At 39.1% G+C, this 13172-nt stretch overlaps 1 protein-coding gene across 34 annotated transcripts in view; it reads right to left on the bottom strand.

The window, feature by feature from the left end:
* The window catches only part of RBFOX1 (RNA binding fox-1 homolog 1), a 1157213-nt gene that overhangs the window by 113907 nt on the left and 1030134 nt on the right, over positions 1-13172 (bottom strand). The gene's annotated exons all lie outside the window — the stretch shown is intronic.

Here is a 13172-nt window from a genome sequence, read left to right as displayed (position 1 = left end):
TCTGTTCCTGCAGCATTAACAGCAGCCTTGGGTGCTTTGTGTGTTTCCCACCCTTACTATGAAAGTGGACAGTGAATTAGGATAAGAACAAGGATAAGACTGAAGCAAACAAAGTTAAAAAATTTCTTTGAGCCCTCACAGCACTCAAAGCTCTTTCTCTCAATGGTAAAATTGGCCTAAATATGCACTAGGGTATGATTTCCACAGGCCTTATCAGAAGAAAGTCAAGGTGCAAATGTCAGAGCAATGAATTTATCACCTGGGCACTATTCAAATTACCTAAGAGCCCAACTGCAAAAGATGTAAACAGCTTTTGGCATGAAATATCTACTCTTACTGAAAACTGCTGAGCAAGAATCACACTTGCTGCTGCATTTCATCAGTAGGGCAAGGTGTCCCAAGTGATTAGTGCTTTCAACTACATCTCATGGATTTGCTAGTTAATTCCCATTTCTTCACCCAAAAAGTATCCTCAAGAACAATCCCTTGCATTAAATGCAGTTTGTTGGAGGGGCAACCAATGGACAAAGTGACCACCAGCCAGCCTCCTTCCTCTTTTTTTTTGGGTCCCAGCATCAAGAGTACACACCAGGGGGCACACAGCTTCCCAGAATAAAATGGAGTTTGTGTAATGCTCATTATACATACATTGCAAACCAGATTAAGGTCTAGTCTAAAGTCAAATGATTAATCTGATACCCACAGAATGACAACGCTATACATGCAGTAACCTCCTATGAATGTCTTAAGCACTAAGGAGTAACTAAACTGAACCAAAACATTTCCTTTTACTTGCAATAAAGACAAAGTACCATTCTTCATGGAAGAAAATGATGAAAATATAAAACTTAAGTATTCAGCAATATGAGCCCACTTTTCCTCCCACTGAAGGCAAAAGGCTTAAAAGCATGGGGCAGTAAGTTCAATCTAAATAAAAAGTGCCAGGCTCCTAAATGATGGCTCCTAGCTGGTTCTAAACTTAGCAGCCTAAGTGATCAGTATCTGAAATATGTCAAATCAATAATCCAATTAATTAGAAAGCTACTCAAATGCAAGGCAATACATTCTGAGTGTTTAGGTTAAAAAAACTGGAGGTACTGAGACTAGACTCAGCTTGCTACCTGAAAAGATTGTCCATAGAGAGATTAAACAGCTGATGGCAGTAAAAAGCAATTTTATATAGTGGGTGGCCAGAGCATATATGACAGGGAGGGCCAACACATTTCTCAGAAAAGTGACATAAAAAATGAGTGATTTTTCCTGTAGACAAAACTTGCTACACTTGGATCATTAGGATTATTAACATTGTCTGTATCATCTGGCACACAGTCAGTATATGTTACATTTTTAGGCATATTCAGGAAACCTAACTTGGAAAAATCTCAGACAAATATCTCAAGTCCTCAGATTGCAACTGGATACAATTTCCAGGCAGACAAATTAGATGCACTGGGCTAAAGTGGACACATGGGAGCCTGAGATACAGCAGGTCTGTTGTCCTAAAAGTATGTATTTGGAAAAGAAAGAACAAAAAAAATATAACAAAAAAAAACCCCCAGAGACAACAACAACACACAAAAAACGCAACAAACAAAACAAGAAAGTGAAAAAAAAACCAACTACACGTGTTGAAAACAGAAGCAAAGCATCTCTTGATGTACAGTAATAATAAAATGATAAAAAAGCTGGCTCAAACACCTGTGCTCAAACACATTAGAAAGCACAGAACAGAATCAGTGATTCTCAGGCTGGTACCTTTGGTTGACCATGTTTTGTCTATATAACACGTTAAATTCTTTGCAAAGTTGACTTTGCTGCACATGCAAAAAGAGAAGCACCACGGGAAACGGCTGCAAGTTCCTTTTGTGAGGGAAGAGAGAGAAAAGGGCTGGATGTGCAACGCTCTCAACTCAGTGGGGTAAAAAAGAAGAGAGGGAGCCCAGCTCAGAAATGAGAGCAAGTTCTAAAACTGGAAATGCTTGCTGGAGATGGGAAGAAGCCAACAGCAACATTTTGTGCTGGTGTGAAAGTGCTTTTATTGCAGGAGTGAGTCGTTTCACAAGTACAGCTCCTGCCAGCCGGGATGGGAACTGCAGCAACTCCCCCCGGAGGGAGCCTGCGGTGTTCCAAGGCTTCCCAACACCTGTGCTCAAACACACCCAGCCAGCAGCTCTGCACAAACTCAGGACCCCACCATGCAGGTATCTGTTCCTGAACCATTTAATAGCTTCATAAGCAGCTCTGTCCAATTACTGTGAAGAGCAGCACACAAGCCTTTCAGTGTAAGTGCTTGCAAGACTTATCTCCGACTTTAAAACAGTATTTTGTGGCTAAATGACTGTACACTGTGGTACAAATTTACTGGCATATAATATCACCTGCTCATGAGTATCAAACAATGGTCATGCACTAGAAATGACTCATTTTCTACCTTACAAACATGTTACTCCTCCAATTACACTAATTGCAGGGTATTTTAAGCTCAACTCTTTAACGGATTACTACACAAATAAAAGTTTTTCAGTTTGCTAAAATCTATTTCTAATCTGATTTTAGTTTCTCTTTTACGTCCTCAACTTTTCAATACCATCTAATATTTGTCTAAATTTGTTTTCCTACAAGTATGTATTTGGAAAAGGAAAAAAAAACACAACAAGAAAATGAAAAACCACACCCGTGTTGAAAACAGAAGCATCTCTTGATGCACAATAATAATAAAATGATAAAAGAGGTGGATCTTTCCATTAGAAAGCACAGAACAGAATCAGTGATTCAGATGCTGGTACATCATCTTTTGATAGTGCAAAAAAAAAATGAAACCCAGAATACAGTCTGGATTAAAAAGATGTCAAAAGTTACATTAATATAGCAACAACAAAGCTCCACTATTTCTGCTGCACCGGGTTGGGACAGTTTTGCCACCTGTCCCTGTCAGAGTTTCTTTTTAAAAAAAAAGAAGCTTATGTATGAGAACAAGGAAATATAAATATTCAGAGGTGAAAATTGGCATCAGTTTCTCTAAATTTGGCAACACTGTAATTGAAAACTATGTAAGAAAGGAAAAAAAGCAGGGGAATGTGTCCCCAAGAAACCATATTTCTCAGCACAACTCAAGTACGTCCATATCCCTAAAACTAAAAGAATAAGGACTCTAAGGAAACAGGCAACAGAACTGCTACATTTCCAAGTCAATGCATAAGTTAAAAGCAAATTTCTCTGGCCTAAACCATGAATTTTTCCTCCATATAACTGTAAAAAACCAGAGAATCTCTTTTTTTAATATCTTATTTCTTTAAGACTAATACTACCAAAGATTTTTAAATAAATTGACATTTTATAACTACATTTTTGGCAATAAATCTCTTTTAAAAATAGCAGCAATAATATTTTTTTGTAATACGAACATATTAAAAAAATCAATCACATCCTTACGAAAAGCAAAATTAGCTGTCCCAGCCTTATTATAACTTAAAAATAGCAAATTTACATAGTTTCCATTCAGTTTGGTAGATGTCTTTTATATCCTTTATGTTCTTATAACCCAAAAGATCTTTTTTAACTGAAGTTGCCGCTGGAGAAGCTTCATCTGCAAACATTAATTAGCACAGACAGACTCGGATCTTTCTGGGTAGCTGGGTGATCATGCCTGCAATATGTTGCAGTGTTGGTACACATATTGTTTTCAAATCAAATATTTAGATGCTATTCTGGAACAGCTGGAACTTATGTGAGTTCCTATGAAATTAAACAGTTGAACATCTTTTGACGCATTTTTTTATAACAGCAACAACAAAAAAACTACAGGCATAGAAAAGACTTTATGATTGTAAGCATGTTTTCTTCTCCTGATTGAATCAGAAGGCATTCTGCTGCCTTTTTTTTCCCTCCCTTTTATAAATCAGAGAATAAAAGAAAAGTATTTAAATTACAATCCAAAGCAAAAAAAAAAAAAAAAAAAAAAAAGGCAAGAGAAATCCTCCAATTCTTCCTTTTGAAGGGATGAGGAAGCTGGGAGGCAATGCCAGTCTCATTACAGAGCCTGAAATCAGTTCATTTATAGAGGCTGAGACATCCTCAATGGCAAACATCTGTTCTCTGTTCCATGGAGGGAGTTTCCTGCTCTCCATCTCCCACACCTGGAGGTGTTGTTAGACCTGCAGGCAGGGGCTGGGGAGAAGCTGCCACACAGGTGCTCTTTTATCTCCTCTTTCTCACAGGTTTTTACAGATCCCATGGCTGTGGCTGGGAAGGAGCTGGGGAGTCCTGACACATCCTCCTGCTATTTGCAGGTGGAGGGTGAAAGGACATCTTGGAGTTTGTGTTCTGGGGTGAGACTGCAGTTCAGAGGCAACTGTTTCAATGGGCAAGATTTCAAGAGGCCTCTGCTGGAAAAGCAAATGCAAAAAGCCCTTTTAAGCAGGAATAGTAGAAGACCTCAGGGGTCTCTCTCAAAAACTGAGAAGTTTTTCTAAATCAAAAAAAAAGGCAGCAAAATATGCTGATGCTTCAACACAACTGTGTGGGGTATTAGTTGAAAAAGCATCTAGAACTGGCAAGTTGCAGCAGTTTAGATGCAAAAATACCAGAGAATTCATGTATGTTCTTCACATCAGCTATATATTCCTTTCCATGTTCTCTCCAAGCCACATTAAAATCAGTGGTAGCTGGCTTTGTAACTCCTAGGAGGGGGGAGGAAATTAAAGGAAACTACTAGAGAGTAGTGGAATGAGCAAAACCTGGAAAGAAACAAAGTAAAGACAATGCAGGTGTATTGAAAGAAAACATATGGAGAAAACAAGAAAGAATATAAATAAGAAATAGTGTTGTAGAGATGAAAAGAAAGACAACTAAAATGCACATAAAGATTAAAAGCAAGCAAAAAGGCTGCAAAAGGAGAGGAAGTTTTTGTATATATGTAATTATTTTAAATTTGTATATAAACCCCTCTCAAAATATCAGGAAATACTTACACTCTATCCATGCAGAGCCAACAAAAGTAACTTAATGTCTGTCTTTAATCACACAGGTAAAAAGCAAGTGGGGGAAGTGAGAGAGCTCGTGAATGGCTGTGTGGGGCTTGGTTACAGACTTATCCCTTCTTCTGGAATTTCTCCAATTCATTAATAAATTATTGGCCATCTAATATCTAGATCCGTGCAATTTAAAACAACCAACCAATTCTTTCTGCAGATCACAGAAAGATCAAATACAGCACGAGGTGCACGCTGGACTATTAAGAGTTCAGTCTAATTGTTTTGCTGGCAAAGCCTGAACAGAAGAACTTCTAACCCTTTCCTGAAAGCATATCCAGTGAATGAGAAAATTGTCCTCTGTCTGCTTCTGCCTGCAACGTCTCTCTCACCCTGTCAAGTCACTGGTAGACCATAAAGCAGCTTCAGACTTCCAGATGGATTCACCTGCTGGCAGATTCAGCCAAGACAGAGCAGCACGTCTCGTTACTGTCTTTCTAAAAGTGATAGGTGGCAAAGTTAAATGTCTGAATCGAGCTCCTCTTTCACACTGACCCTAGGAGGGAGATATGGTAAGCAAGCCACACATGAGTTACGTTTAATTAAAGTAATTCTGTGGGTAGCAGGATGTGGGGAAAACTGAAGAAATAGCTGTGTGGGAGAGGAATGGAAACTTCAGAGTATAAACAGGATTAAAAAAATATTTTCAGGGTTGGGGGGTAATAACCCACTAAGCCATCCTTAGTTAAGACCCACCCTCATGCAGGAGAGTAAGTTTATCTCCAGTCACGTGAATAGAAATTCAGTCTTCTGATTTAAGGAAGAAGAGAGGAAGCCTTTCTGAATGATTTTCATGGCTTTTCACTACAAACCTTGCCAGTTTTCCATCTACCTGTGCTACAGGTAGACCATTCTGAGCTCTCTAATAGAGAGCAAGTTTCTTACAAGCAGTTTGTGCTCAGGCCCTGCACAAGGTACCCCAGGCAATACACAAGTTCATATTGGAATTACAAAGAGTTGGCGAGTGGAGGAATCGACAACTTCTGATAAAGTTGCAAGCTGTTAACTATCATTTGCATGCCAATTACAAGAGAATGGAAAACATCATTAGTCTTACCTAACCTAACACAACCACTCATGCATTTAGTGAAAATGAGAGCTAATTTTCACCAAAAAAAATCCCCCCCCCTTAAGGATCAATGTTAATTACTGTGTTCTAATGGGGAGTAAAGATGCAGAAGGTCAAATATAAAGTTGTAATTAGCTATTTCATCATAACAAGATCCCCTTTGAAATTTATGCTCAGTGTATTCAGCAAAATGTGTAACAAATGTTTTTCTCAATAGATCGGAACCCAAAGCACAGCCAAAGCATTTGGATACCGTGGCTACTTAGACTGCACAGAGAGAAGAAAAAGTCAATAATGTAACACATAAAAGAATTGGTATGGGGGAGTAAAGAGCCCAAGAGACAACACAAAGTACAAGAAAACTCAAAAAACCAGTATTGTCTCAGCTCTTTCAGGGACAAGCAGGAAGAACATCTTAAATTGTTTAATTGGTCAATTAAACTTGGCAGATCAGAAAATAATTGGCACTGTTTTCTAGAAGAAACTTTTCAAGTTGGAGTAACATGTCTCTGGTTGACAATGTGATTGAAAATACCTCTGCAATGTTTTGTGTTTCAGACCTGCCTTAGAGTTGGCTGGAATTACCTGCTGAAGTGGTCTAAGAACTGTTAGTCTGCCCTACAGTGAACATTCAGAAGGGTAATCAATGGCATTCAGCTAATTTATTTGAGCAAACATGACTAAAGATGACTGAGCATAATTGCATTCTTTATCCCTGGTTGGTGGGGTTTTGTTGGACTGGGGGAGGAGCATCAACTTAATCACTTCACCAATTTCAAGCATGCAAAAATCAGGAGAGCAAGTTTAAATCAAAATAAATACATAAGAAAGAAAACCAAACCAAACCAAAAAGAATTAACCAGAATTATAATTTTACAATTACAATTTTTCTGTCTTCTCTTTCAATGTCACACTTGCAATCCTTTCTTGCTACGAGAATCAAAAAGAAAAAGAAGCTGAGGTGATACCTAAATCTTAAAGATCAGAGAACAGAGACCTCAGGAGAACCCCAGACAGGCTGATCTGCAGTTGGCTGCCAGGGTAACTGCTGTCCTCACACCCACTCACAGCATCAAAAAGCCTCAGTTTAACTCAACACCACAGGAAAAAAAGGGTGGTTATCTTCTTCCCAGGCAAAACAGCGATGTATACAAACAGGCACTTGATAAACAGCACCACAGAAAACAGCCACTTTCAGGTTCTGGGTATCCTTGAGGAGAATCTATTTTTGAGGTTGCACTGACACACACAGAGGCTGCAGTGAGCAATATGTTCCTGCTATTCCTTAGCACAAGCAAAGGGACACACGTAGGACACAGTCACCAAGTTGACACACGGGTCTCTCTCAGCAAGGAAGCCTCTTAGCAGCAATAATGCCTATGATCACAAGTCATTACTGTGCCTCCCCACACCAGCACAGCATTATGTTCTCTATTTGGGATGTCAGTTTTGATCTCTTCACTATGGAGTAGGAGCTGGACCAGGTTCCTTGCTTCTGCAGCTCTGAAGCACTCAGGGTCTTGAAATGAGCTCCCTGAAACGTTTTCTTCGAGTAGCAGTTGGGACCAAATACAATAGGTGGTATAAATGAGACCAGCACACCATGCTGGCACAATAGCCTGCACCAGCAGGGTATGATTTAGATGAATAAACACTGCTCTAAGAGTTGTCAAAGCATTAGCAACTATCTGCCATCCTGGTGGCAAACATCTATAGACAAAAGACGGAATTGAAATAAGAGTAAAAACTGGGTCATTGATACCAGTTGGGAACAAAAATATCCATGGGGAAATGTGATTTGAAAGGCTCTGTGGTGAAAAGTTCCTAATTCCTCTGCAGGGGGAGCAGAGGCCTCAGAGTGGCACCATTTAGAGAGAGGACTGGTGTGGTTATCTGTCCTGAAACTCTGCTCTGCTGCCTGCCAGCCAGAACTACACCCAGAAGCAACCAAATCACTCCTTCCCAAGCCACCAGAGGCAGTTCCAGGTGCACCATGAAAACCTCCCAGGCAAGAGCAGAACGTTCAGAGACAAGGAGAACAGCAGCTGAGCTCAGCAGCACTGAGAAGTGTCCCACCCACCGTGCAGACACTTGGCACGTTGGGCTTCAAAGTTTACCTCCAGGCTAACGAGCACAACCACAGCTACACCATGAGCCAGCAAATTGCAGAGAACTTAGGTTTAAACATCTCTACTTCGGTGCCACGCTGCGGTAGGAACAGCTGATGGACACCTGTAAACCTAGTAGGATACAGCCCATTGTTTAATATGGAAGAGAATTTCAGCAAACTAATGTATCCCACACCCCCAGGAGATGGGGAGACCATGAATAAAATAGTAGGAGAGAAAGAGGAGATGAACTAAGGGAGAAAAGAAAGAAGGGGAGAAAAAAAAAAATCACTTATACCAATAACTTACATAAAGGATAGAGCAGGAAAAAGGGCTAATAAAAACTAGAAATATGCTGCAGAAAACTGTAGCAATAACCTACCCACCTGCAGGCTTAGCAATGCACTAAAGCACTTCACTATAAATGCTTCCTACTCTCAGATTTCTTACCCAAATTAAAAAGCGCATCAGCAAAATTGGTACCAGGAAAAAAAACACCCACAAAAAACCTCAACAAACACCCAAAGGCAGGTTGTATATGTTTCACTTCTCCAAAACAAGCAAGCTCAACATGGTAAATAATTTTGCACTCCAGAGCCTTCACAAATCCTTAGATGAAGAAATGGCCTTTGCGACATGACTTAAAAACACACAAAACTGGACAAATTAACACCAAGAAAACATTAAACTTACAGACCATTAGATGTCAAAGAATATACAATGTTTCAAGGTAAAGCAGGGCAGCTGGAACAACAGACATCATATCTATTATATGAATTATTTCCACCCTGATTGGGACAGGAAAGCACCGTGCACTGATCCCCAACACTCCTCCAAGTCAAAGCTGCCTTTTCCCTCAACAACTCCTGGCCAAGCACACATCCCATCAAGGCTTTTCAGCTTCTGAAGCCTGGTGAGGTCTCAGTCCAAAGAATAAACACTGCACAATGACCTCAAGTTTTCTCTTATGCCAAAGCAGAACTAAGTTTAGAGCAGCACATTTTTTATACACACACATAAAACAAGGAGCATTTTCACAAACTCGGTTTTTGCCACACCACAGTATTTATTTCCATTGTTAGTATAACCCACTTAGAACAAGAAACAGTAGAGAAACATTTACTATTACCTGCTCCCTTACACATGCCCAGCTAATGCCCTTTTTATTTACATGCACAGCTCCTGCTGACATTAACAGAAGTTGTGCATGAAAAACCACAGGCAAAAATTGAATGTTTCATTCTCTGAACTATTTATATACAACAGGTTTGCATCTATATCTGTTCACAGGTAAAAGGTGATTTCCTATTTCATGAAATGATCAAATATCTTAAAGTACTTTATTACATGTAACTATTTAATGTAACACTCAAAACCACTCCACAAAATCATTAGACATGTTAATTTTAGCATAACTTTGTAACACACTCATCATTGATCCATCCTCCTAGGAAGAAGCCATTTATTATTTTTATTGATGCCTAAAAGCATGTTTGATGCTACACAACTCCAAAATTCTACCAGCACTTAAATAACCCAGTGCTGGATGATTATTGATTATGCATATACTTGGACACATTTCTTCCTTGGTCAAAGTTAAACAAACATATGGATCTAAAAAGATGAAAACCATATTGTTCAGAGAAGACTTAAAGTAACCTCTGACAGTATTTTATTACCTACAGATGATTTTATATTATTTCAGCTAAATCATCCTGTCTTTAATCACTTACTACCCATTTCCTGTACTTTTTCTCCTGTTTCATAGCATCAAAATACAGAGTTAGCCATCCCTACACATAAAATCTAAGCACCTCTTGCATTGAGTAGCTTACCCTAACAGAATACAGTGCCACATTATTTTATCAAAATAACAGATTAAGGCATTTTAATTGGGAAATACACTTTTTAGAAATATAAGAGCACATCCAAGAGCATGTGAAGTGTTTTTGAACATGAAGTACAAGAGCACTGTGCAAAAAAATTGCAAACCTGTAATAAAACAGATGATTGGAATCTTGTTCAATTTGCAGCAACTGGGAATATTGGTGGTTCCAACTGGGCCAGGATCACACCCTGTGTTGCAGTTATTATGCAATTTATTATTTCTATCTTTACTGGGGTTTAGGCTGCACTAGACCCAGTGATAGCTCTGGCTGCAGTGTGGGATTCTTTCAGACAAGAAGAGAGAAACTGGGACACCCAGAGAAAGCCAGGGCCATGTCTCACCTCAGCACGGATTCAGTCCTTCAGGGAGGAAGTTAAGTCACTTCTGGTATTAATTCTACAAATTAGATAATTAGACTGCAGTTTGTTATGTTGACATTTCAAAAGTTTAAGATCCATTTTTAGTGGTATATCCAGCCTCACATGGACATAAAATTGCACTCGAGTAAGATAATTCAAAAACTGGTCTTGCCTCCAGCAGCCTGTCTGATCTACATTAATCACAACAGTTTTCTTCTTGTGAATGACTGGTCAATTGATTATTCTTCTTTTAAATGCACGTAATAAACAGCTTACTGAAAGGAAACTAAGTAGAAACATTGGAATCTACCAAACAAATGCCACTACATCCCCACATCAATTCCACTTAAAACTCTTCGAGTGGAAATCAACTGTTCTCAAAGCTAGCAGGAACTGGAAAGAAACATAATTTTTCTCCTTCAACAATAAAGACCACATGGAGTTACAGTGTTGACACAGTGCTATTGAAGCTCTATTTCACAATAAAAACTTGTATTATTAAACCTACAGAGAGATGCACACAGCTGGACCCTCATAACATCACAAATCTGCCTGGGATCCGTCTGCATATACCTATTTATAATGTCTCCACAGTTTGCCAAGTGCAATGGCTAAAATCCCAGCATAAAGGATTTTAAATCTAGGTCCCCCTCATTAAATTTTGCAAACAATATTTGACTGTAAGTTTGTAAAACTAACTGGTGAGCAACGTGTTAAATGTCAGTGCAGCTCCACGGAGATACACACCCGTCCTGTAAACCTCTCTTTTCATTGTGCTGTTCTCGAGGGAGAGCATCCACAACTTTCAATATAACATTGCAGTTTGGAAAGAAATAATCTTTTTAAAAACCAAACCAAAGTAAAACTTTCTCAAATACACCCTAAAGTCAAAAGGAAGGAAATCTAATTCCTTATAAACAGCATGGGAGCTACTTTGAAATGTTCTGTCTGTTCCTCTGTAAAAAAGGAAACAGGAATGCAAGAAAAGGATCCATAATAAAAAGAGCAAATACTATATTCCCTGAATACAACAGGCTAGTGGAATTCAAGTGTTACCTTTCAGAGAATGGAAATTCAAGGGGAAACAGAAGGGAAAAGGTGTCTGACAGGTAAAATACAAGTTGGATATTAGGAAAGCAAAAAGAAAATAAGAACAGACTGCAAAGAACACAAAATCAAATAACAATAAAGCCTATTAGCATATCAGAAACTGGAAACTTTGCAGGAAATCATTGGATTTGCTAGCTGGGATTGAATAGAGCACTTGAAGAAGATATGGGCATTGCAGACAATCCAAACTACATCTTTTCACCAGCCTTTGCTATGGAAAATGCTGGGGAAACACATCCCTGACTCCTCTGATAAAGTGACTGACACTTCTTCAAACTGAAAAATCAAAACAGGGTGAGGAAACACAATCAACTGAAAGCAATAAATGATGAGGGATGAGCTCCTGTCCCACTGCCATCGATGGGTCTTTTACCATTGATTTTAGCACTGTCACTATTTCACTTCGGATCTGAACAGCAACAGTTTCAAAACATGAAAAGGCATCCGAGTGGAATGTTCAGGGTGCAGCAGTGGGCAAAAATACAAGGAAAATTGTAGAACATAAAAAGGATGAGACAGGGACAGCAGGAAAGACTATCTTTTCAGTCAATATCCAATCTCTTGAGTTTCTATTCAGCTTGGGATTCCTGCTCTAAACCAATGACGGTGGTATTTGACAAGAGTTTGACAACAACCAAAAATGATGATGGAAGAAAATTTTAAAAGATGGGAAAAATCCCTGGAATTTAACTTAGTAAGGAGATGTATAAGAAGGGACTGTAGAGTTGCAAAGAATGCTATGAGATATAAGTTAATAAGAGGCTCTTGAATTTAAGCTTTCTCATATTACTAGAGCAAAGGGCCACTCAGGGCAATAAAAGGTTACCAGGTCAAAACTAAAAGGACCGAAACATTTTACTGCACAAACCAAAAAAAACATGTAATTAATTCACAAAGGGTAATAACAAGGAGTATTCTCCTATGATTTTCTTTCTTGTTCATACTCATATAAAGAAATTAGTGGCATGGTAATAAACATAAATTTTCAGAACGACTCCTTTAAGGGAACGTGTTTTCCTTTTCCTCTTGCCCTGATGCATGGAACCTTTTAGGCTGGATATGTGCTAGGGGAGGAAGGGGGGGTCGGATGAGGCATGGAGCATGGCTGGGGCAAGGATGAGGACAGCCAGGAAAGATGCTTGGAGCACATGCTCCAACTGCCTGTCCTGTGCTCGATCCTACACAGGTAACACAGGTGGTTGATGGCTCAGAAATCCGCCAGCTGTTGGCACTGGATATATTGTGTCCCACTCTAGAATTAAGACAGAAGCACTAAACTATCAATGTGTGAAATCTGTGACTTAAATTACAAGGTAGAGCCATGCAAGGAGTCTCTTGCATAATTCATGACACTTCAGAACTTTATATATAAATCAAACGGGAGGAAAGTCGATCATTTCTGCTCTGTTGAGCACGGATCCACACACAGCTCGGGTAATGGCTGCACAAACAAGCTCTCTAGAAAATACAGTATTACAGGCATGTTCTTCACAACACTCATTCACACGGTGATTTTAGTGCAATATCGTTCCATGAACACTTCTATTAAAAATTACTTGCAAGTGTCAAAAGCACAGAGGCCATTAAAAATAACCAAATGAGTCTAGT

The sequence above is a fragment of the Chiroxiphia lanceolata genome, chromosome 16 (genome assembly GCF_009829145.1).
Source record: "Chiroxiphia lanceolata isolate bChiLan1 chromosome 16, bChiLan1.pri, whole genome shotgun sequence".
Lineage (NCBI taxonomy): Eukaryota > Metazoa > Chordata > Aves > Passeriformes > Pipridae > Chiroxiphia > Chiroxiphia lanceolata.
This window is presented reverse-complemented; position numbering and strand designations above follow the sequence as displayed.